This window comes from Sorghum bicolor, chromosome 4 (genome assembly GCF_000003195.3).
Source record: "Sorghum bicolor cultivar BTx623 chromosome 4, Sorghum_bicolor_NCBIv3, whole genome shotgun sequence".
Lineage (NCBI taxonomy): Eukaryota > Viridiplantae > Streptophyta > Magnoliopsida > Poales > Poaceae > Sorghum > Sorghum bicolor.
In genome coordinates, this window is record NC_012873.2 from 67,020,938 (window position 1) to 67,030,229 (window position 9,292).

Here is a 9,292-nt window from a genome sequence, read left to right on the forward strand (position 1 = left end):
AAAAACGAAACTGTTACAGTATCCCAACTAAAAAAAATTGGTTTTTGGGAACTAAACAAGGTCTGATCCTACGACACAACAAGACGCTCGAGAGGCCAGCAACGCCGCATGCATGGACCGATAGATGCTGACCATTAATCGTCCAGCATGCATGCAGATGCAGGTAGGAAACCACGAACGAACGAACGAGACGACGAAGCCCCAGCAGACCAGACCAGCACAGCACAGGACGGACGTGTACAACGATCGATCGACAAGGTGTGCGTAGACACGTACGTTAGCTATAGGCCGGTCCCAGGCTGCGGCCCGCGTTGCTGTAGCGCGCCATCACTGTTGGAACTCTCTTCTCCAAGCTGAGGGCTGAGCCGCGGCGCGACAGCAGCAGCAGCTAGCTAGGCTGCCGGGCGCCGGACGCGCCGATACTGTTGCCGCGTCGGAGTAGGGCGACCCCTAGGCCTGCACGCGCCGTGCGACAGTGAGTGAACCCCCCGGCCCTCTGCGTGTGCCGAGTGCCGACGGCCGGGAAGTCGGGAACTCAAGGGCGACTAGTCCACATCACTCGCCCTGGCCCTGCTCATGCATATCATGGGCCATGCATGCATTATATATGCGGCCGTGCAGCATGCATGGACCATGTGTGATGTGTCCATATCGCAAGCAGCCTCTCGCACACATCAAACATGAGCACTAAGCACTGCTTGCTACCTATATCTATATGGTCACGTGTTCTTCGATCCCCTTTTTCTTATATATACTACAACGGAAACCTATTACGTGGTCATTTGGAGGAATGATAATTGTGTTATGTGTTCTGTCTTGTATTCGGTCTCTGCTAGATATATATGGGCAGTTCAAAACAAGGTCTCATATTGGATTCGGATTCTGCTAGCTTTGGATTCGAAATGTGGCCTCATCTTGGATTTGGACTCGAAATGTGTGGACAGTAAGAGTGAGATACAGAGGCATGGGAGAGTGATGCACAGTGGGATAGGCTGATTGTCGCCTGATCGAAGCTCAGTCTTGTCGTCCTTGAACTTTCAAATGAACAATTCAATTTTCAAAATTTTCTTTTGGGTCCAGTTTCATCGTAGGGTTTTCAAAGTGACGCTTCAGTTCTTAAATTCATTTTGGGCTTAGTTTTGTCCATGAGCTACCATAATGCATTTTAGTATTAAACTTTTCTTTTTGGCTCAACTTCATCCCTTATTCTACAATGGGACTCCGTGATGTTACACCCGGTCAACTTTAGAACCAATCTCGATTCGAGATGGATGGTCATCATTCGATACTAATGTCCCTGGTGACATCATCCCCAGCTATCGAGCCAAATAGCACACTTTCAACATTTATATATATCCTCAAATATGAATAATTGGATCATTATGATCCGATATCATATTGTTCATTTATAATTACACTGTTTCATTTAAGTAACTAAATATTATATCTAGCTTATGACAAAAACACATTACTTTTATGCACAATAGGTTATTAGTTGAGCCTGATGCTAGGAATATTGTCTTAAGGGAAAAATTGTAGATTTGTTGTTGTTCTAATTCATCACTGTGTTCCCAAGGTACTAAATTGCATTTGTAGCAGCTGCAATTACTCCCACAAAAGCAATGTAGTATCTAGTTTATAGTTCAAGATCGAGAAAGATATTTCCTTGATTCTTTTTTTTCTTCCTGATTCATGGAATACTGCTTGTTTCTAAAGATAAATCCTGATATTTGAACTATTGGTTTGAATATTTGTTTCAATAGTTGATACTCTCCTATATTGCTTCTATTAGATTAGGTGGGTAGCAGATCACCATCATGTTTCATCAATTTAATGCCAACATTGGTTTGTCCACTCTTTCTAGGCACCGGTGTATAAACGATGCCATTTAAAAGAATCCATTACAATTATTGATGACCATTAAAGAGTTTCTAGACCGTCTACAAATAATATATGTTTTATCTGAATCTCCAGTCACCACTCACGAGACTCACGAGGGGTGTTGGAGCTGATTAGGCATGTGGTGTGGTGTTCCACATAGGTCTAGGAATGAAGTTGAGCTTGAAAAGAAAAGTTTGAAGACTAAAATATACTTTGGTAGTTCATGGATGAAACTGAGCCTGAAATGCAAAGCTTGAGGGATTGAAATAGTCACTTTAATAGTTCTAGGATGAAACTGAACTTGAAACTAAACTTATGGCGTCTAAACTGGTGAAACAATCATTTAGACGATCGAGGGATAAAATTAAGCCTGAAGCAATAGTTGAAGGGACTAAAATGGCTATTCCACCAAAGGGTAGTTTTTTTCTTCTTCTTTTCATATAGGTATAGATGTATACATAGATGGAACATCCTTGTATTTTTTTTTTACATAATGAAAAAGTCTCAGTTTCACATACTTGCTTGTTCAACACAAGAAGAAGTGTCAACTCATAATTACAGGTAAACTCAATCTTTATTAACCTCATGTACACTGATTATGATTGCTGACCAATAGGCAAATAAAATGAGAAGCTATCCACTGAAAGCGAAAAAAAACTATATATCTCTCCATTGCTAGAGTGGACAGATATATAGTTGGCACACCTCTATCGGTCGTTCATTTTTTTTGGCACACCTCTATCGGTCGTTCATTTTTTTTTTCTATGGTCATCCGTGCGCTGCAATGCAACAGAGCCGGTCTTGACATGTACAGCAAGTGGTAACTATATGGAGTAGTGACTAATAACAGTGACTACTGGTACTACGACGACGACTATATATGTGTGTCTTGTTGTGCTGTACAAGGCGGGAGGCCGGCCGGGGACGGGGAGGCTAGCTGCCGGCTTTAATCGCGGGCACTGTTGGTCCGGCGAGCTATAGGTCACCGTCAAGATTCCGGTGGTGCCACCACCACGCTGCCACGTACGTCGTCGTGTGTATATGCGTCATCATATATCTCTACGACCATTACATACCCCATCCATCCATGGATGACGATACGTACGATCGCACAATAACTCGCGTACCGTGGTGGACCGTGTGGTAACTGTACGCAGAGAGGAAGCATAAATAGGTGCCCGGCCAGGGGCGCGCTCCAAGCTGGCGCGCTGATCCACGGCCGGCAGCAGGCGCCGCATGTGATCGAGATGTGACCAACTGGGCCGGGGGCTAGCTAGCTGCTTTGGCACCGAGCGCCGGCCGGATCCCCGCTGCCGGCTTGGCCCCCGCCGTATCGCCGGTGGGGCACACCGCCTGGTGCCGGCCGGCCGCGCCCGCCCGCCGCCGCACAGCGCCGGCTACAGGCGGCCGGCCGATGGTGGTGGCCACCAGCAGCGCGCGCGCAACCCCGCGGCGGCATGCCTGCCGGGCGCTGGCCGGCCGGCCGATCCCCTGCCGCTGCACGCGACGAGACGCAGCGGGCGGGCGCGGCATGATTTGATTTGATTTATGTCCTACGTACATATATGATCATGGTCACGACCAAAGCGCGACCTTTTGACCGGCCCATATATGCACACACACACGCATCAAATCCATGCTGTACGTGTCCGATTCCGATCCGTCTACCCTCGATCAGCTAGCTAGCTCTGCGTGTCTGCTGCATGCACGGTCATTGTCGCTCCATCGCCATGCATGCATGGGAATCAGGATCTGAATCGGACGGCGCTGTTGTATGCATGCTAGCTCTCAGGCCTTGTTTTAGTTTCAAAATTTTTTTGATTTTAGGTATTGTAGCGCTTTTGTTTTTATCTAACAATTATTATCTAATCATGAATTAACAAGTCTTAAAAGATTTATCTCGTGATTTACAAGTAAACTGTGTAATTAGATTTTGACTATATTTAATGTTTGTGGCGTAAGATTAGATTTAATAGAAAATCTTGAAAAGTTTTTTAATTTTGGGTGGCTAAATAAGGCCTCACTCGCTCGATCATCCACCGTACAGAGAGCTTGTGATAGATCGAGCAGCAGCTAGCTAGCTGCATGATGCATGCTCCATCGATGCACACCCCGGCCTGTTCCTGTGCTGTGTGCACACAGTGGGTACAGTAGGTCGTAGCGACTCTGTACATGCATGCAATGTAGCGTGTACACGAGCCTAGCTATGCGCGCATCTTTGGTCAGGGTAGGTTAGGTCGCGACGACTGTAACGTGCAGTGTGCGGTGCATGACATGCATGCGTCCTACAGACCGACCGCCAAAGCTGGGCCAAATCCAATATCAATATTAATGTTTTCTTATCGAGTATAATGAGCATCCCAAACCTTTTTGCATAGTTTGTTTTATAAATGAGAGAGTTTGTCAAGTCCCAAATAAATATGACAAAGGTGAAAGAAGCAATCTTCAATGATTTCACATTAATCACTTGGCAAAAAAAGAAAATCTAGCGGCGGAAGCGAAGGAGTAGTCGCGTGACCACGCGCGAGGGCGACGGATTTCGCGCGAGGGACGCAATGCCAAGTGCGGAGGGGCTTGGTATATGCGAGTCCTTCCCCTCTATTATACAAGTTAACAAAATTGCAAAACTCAATTACCAAAACGGTGGATATGTGTTTGTTTAGACTTTTTTGTAAATACATAAATGCAAAACCTATTCAACTCACACACTCACACGCGTGCGTCCGTAATGTGCAATACCACCAAACATACACAATATATGTACCCTAAAAATTCTGAAAATTTTCATAAAAATGTGCGATCACCAAAGTTTGAACCCTGGGGTAGTGTCCCACGTACTGCATAGCCCTACCACTGGACACACAGCCTCATTCATGCAATATTTCTGTTTTTAATAGTACAAATGGAGACGGTGGGAATAAGCATGGCTGGTAGCTCTAGGGAAGAAGAAGCTGCAAAATTCCTTTATCTAGCTAAAACAAGAAGAAGCTGCTGCAGAAAAGCACATCCATTATTTGGCTGATAGTTTCAATTTATTTTGGTTATAAACAGATTATAAGGCGTCTGAGTGGAGGGTTCATGTCCCACTTTTCCTTTTTATGTGTTGGAAACAGTGTGAACTGATTTCTTCTCCATGAAACTCGTTTTACTTCCATGGAGCTTTGATCATCTCTCGCACTTGGTAAATATTGTGTCATGTTAGCATATTTGCTAAGTTAATACCTAATTAGTGCTCATAAAATTCTCGTGTTACTATACAATGAGACGCTACCGACGACAGGTAGCAGTGACCACTGAGACCAGCCCGATGGACTCCGTCAGTCTTCTCTCGTGGATTTGTTGGTCTAGTAGTCTTCGAAGATGTTCATAGAGAGGTAGGACGTGTATGTATTTATACAGAGTGTGTATGCGTCATGAGCATCTGCCGATCTGCGTTATATTGTATAATCTCAAAGAAAAGTGATGAACCAATGAACGGGAATAAGGGCCAGGCCGTGGCCGGTCATACATGCAGTGCCTGCCTATCTAGTTTGCTGCCCGCCCGTATGTACTATCTCTATCATAAGAAAAAAAAAACAATTCTAGGTACATTTTTCGTTAAAATATTCAAAGTTCAACCAAATATATACAGATAAGAAAATATTAACGTTTTTTAACTGGGTATGTTATAAAATATCTTATGACAAATCTAATGATATTTTATTTGGTGTTATAATTATTAATATTTTTTTAATACATACCTTAACTTGATATTAATTATATTATATTAGAATTGTATTATTTTGTGGATGAAGTGGCTGAGCGTAGTACGTGCAGGTGGTCAAAGCAGTCAGGGGCATAAACTGTTGCATGCGCTGGTACTGGCCAGTAAATGTAGGCAATGTACTCACAACTCACGAGACAGAGAGAGAGAGAGAGCATGCATAGCATAGACGAGATGACAGTGGTGTAGTAGTGTGGAGAGTACAGTATAGGCTTTGTTTAGTTAGTTTTCAAGATTCCTCGTCACATCAAATCTTATGTCACATGCATGAAACATTAAATATATACGAAAACAAAAACTAATTACACAGTTTAGCTGTAAATTACGAGACGAATCTTTTGATCCTAGTTAGTCCATGATTAGATAATATTTGTCACAAACAAACAAAAGTGCTACGGTACCGAAAACTTTTCACTTTTCGGAACTAAACGAGGCCATAGTGCAAATCTCGTGGCTTCTGGCTGGGGGTCTCTCTGCATGCATGGTGCACGGGTACGGTGCTCAGAGTCTGGCTATAGCTGAAGGAGAGGCTGGGAGCGAGAGGGTGGTGGTGCAGTGGTGGTGAGATAGATAGATGTTGGTACGGCGCTGGGCGGTAAGGATAGTACCATCGTGTCAGCTGGTAGCTAGGCGAGTGAGTGGTGATCCCAATGCAATGCAATGCATACACACGCTGACGCTGTGGTGGCTAGCGGCCGGCCATGTAGTACGCAGCAGCAGCTAACTCCAGTACTGCCACCAGCCAGCATTCATTCATATGCATGCCTCCATGCACGAGCTGAGGCCCCCGGCCGGCCGGCCGATTCCACCACACACCATCATGCTACTGCTTTGCTTTGCTTCGCTGATTGCCCATTGCCATCTCTCTCTCTCTCTCCTCGTTTTATTTCTTCCTCTTTAAGCGAACAGTGTCGGCCTGAGCCTCTCACTTTAGCTGCCTTCCTTTATTTGGACAGACATTCTATGGCTCGCCAAACTCAACTGCTCACCCGTCCTCCATCCAGTATTTGTCGATGCTGCATATCATCCTTTGGACGACCACCCTGCACTGCTGCTCAGCTCATCGATCGATCGCTCCGTCTCGCGGCTCGATTCCAACTGCTACACACATGCAGCGCATTCATGCATGCATTATGCATGCATCAACCAATCAGATCAGGTTCCATGCATTCATCAGACCCGGCCGGTCCGCGATCGAGCCGCTTGCATTGCATTGCACGCGTTGCCTACCACATGTGTACAATACCACGATCCATCATGCATGTAGTAGTATCCTGCTTGATGTGTTCTTTCCCTTGCATGCCTAGTAGGCTCCATTATTTGGAGGTATATATTGGCATGGTTATTTAAATCACTTGCTTATAATTTTTTTCTAATATATGATTCGATAATATAGCATCTTATATAATAGAATAGTGGTGTAATAAAGGAGAAATTAGTCCTATAATATTAAGCATTTTCTCCATTCTCACATTTTGCGTATGATGCTGGTTTAGCTTAATTTTTGACTAAAACCTACTAGGTCAAACAAGGAAAAATCAAAAGGAGTATGCATCTTCCTTTTTTTTCAATAATTAGCAGGACCAGTGCTATATCATATAATAAGAGGAGCAAACCAAAGCCTTACAATTTTTTTCTGTTACAAATAAGAAAGGGCATAAACACCAAAAAAGGATCATTAGGGTAATAGAAGAAACCCGGTAGATCTTGTTACGAGTCATATTTCTTCTTTGATTCCAATTATGTGCCTTATTTACAAATGTTCTGAATCGATTACATGAGGATTCCTGGTGTTGTTCTCTATTGCGTTGCATCTTGTCCTTGTAGCCACTTCTCCCCACCACTCTTGCAAACGTGTATGCATTTAGTTTTTGATGAGGTTCATCCATACTTCCTTGGTGAACGGGCACAATAGGCACAAATACAAGGCCATCTCTGGTTCCTAGTCACACCACAGGCAAATGGGATTGCTAGGCCAATTTCTCACATCAAGCTTGTCCACCATAACTACTTTCACTTGAACCAGTAGCCAAGCAAAGAATTTTAGTTCCCCATCTGCAAGCGCTGTCTAGATTGACTTTACCTTAAGATCGAGAACAAACGGGCCTTTGAATTGTACCAAGTTTACAGATTTTATAGTGTAGTTGTCGTTCGCTATCCACCTCCACAATAATTGATCTTCTTGTTCATTGAGTTGGACGAGGTACTAAAGGCGCACAGACTTGGCCATCTATTTGTTCCACTGTCCCCATCTACCATAAGCCTCATGTCCAATTGTTGTTGAGCAGATTATCTTTCACTTTCATGATTTTTCCTCCATGGCAATGGGTACATGTTAGGCGTTATGTCAATCAGTGCCTACCTACTTAGCCATGCCGAGTTCTTCTTAATTCTATGAAGGAGTGACTCTGGTGGGAAGCGAGGTGGGGAGGAGGTGAGAATCAATTCTGAAGTAATTCCTATGGCAAATGAATGCAGAGCAGCGAGAATTGAGTTTTTTAGCTCCTAGCTTGTAGTGTAAATGGAGAAGTGATTCTTGTCAGCTTGCCACATTTTCTAATTACCCATGCCATTAGGGCCATCTAGTATTGACAGACATGGTAGCTTGCTAAGATAGGTGTGTCACAAAAGGAAGGGGAATTGGTTTATGAGGTGCCATGGGGGAGAAAAGTGGAGGTATGGAGGATGTGGGGCAACCCATATAATGTGGGTGCATGCATGAGTCATGTGTGAGCTTAATGACGTCTGGGAGTGCCGAGAGGTGGAGCAAGAGATAGGAGGTTGTGTAGTCGGGAGCGGTGGTAGCCTGGAAAAGGAGAAGGGAGAGGGAGGTAGCATATGGGCTCAGGTGGGGCATGAGTACTTAGGCTAGTGTGATAGGGTACGTGTCAAAATAGCCCTACAAAACCATCAAGGGTCATCTAAACATTATTAGATATCTTAAAGGACACAATATCAGGTTTTATTATTGGCGGGGTCATGTACATAATCTTTTTATACTAGGAGGTTATGTAAGCCATTGTACTATTTGCTGACTCGATGCCATGTTATCATCCACGTAATATGTCGCGCCATTGAAACCACCTTAGGAGTCATTAATTTGGGCAAGTTTTCAATAATTTAAGAGGTAAAATGCCTAAATTTATAGGTGAATAGGTGAAATAGACAATTGCCAATAGTTAGAGGGGTTAAGTAGACTTTTAATTTTCCCCATAATCTATGGTTAATTGGTTATCAAGGTGATTGTAAGTGCGGACTGACTTTGCAATTTGGTGATTACGTCAAGCTATAGCTAGTTGAGTGTGAGAGTCCTTGTTCTGCACACAGTTGAGTCCTGGGTCCTGCATGCGTGCAAATTTGTCCAACTCGACCAATTTGTCACGGATGTACGTAATTAATTAATACTTAAGAAGGCTACTTAACTACACCAAATAATAATAACCTGATATGATGAAGGTGCAGCACACGTACGCACACAGAACCATATACTATACAGGGTGTGCGTACGTACGTGCACGATCGATCCAAACCTCAGATATGATCAACACTACTGTGCATGTTTACCTTATCTTTCTAGCATATATATGCTTATGCCCCACGGCTATAGGCACCACTTACACTTGCTGTGCAATCAGACTTGAGACCACA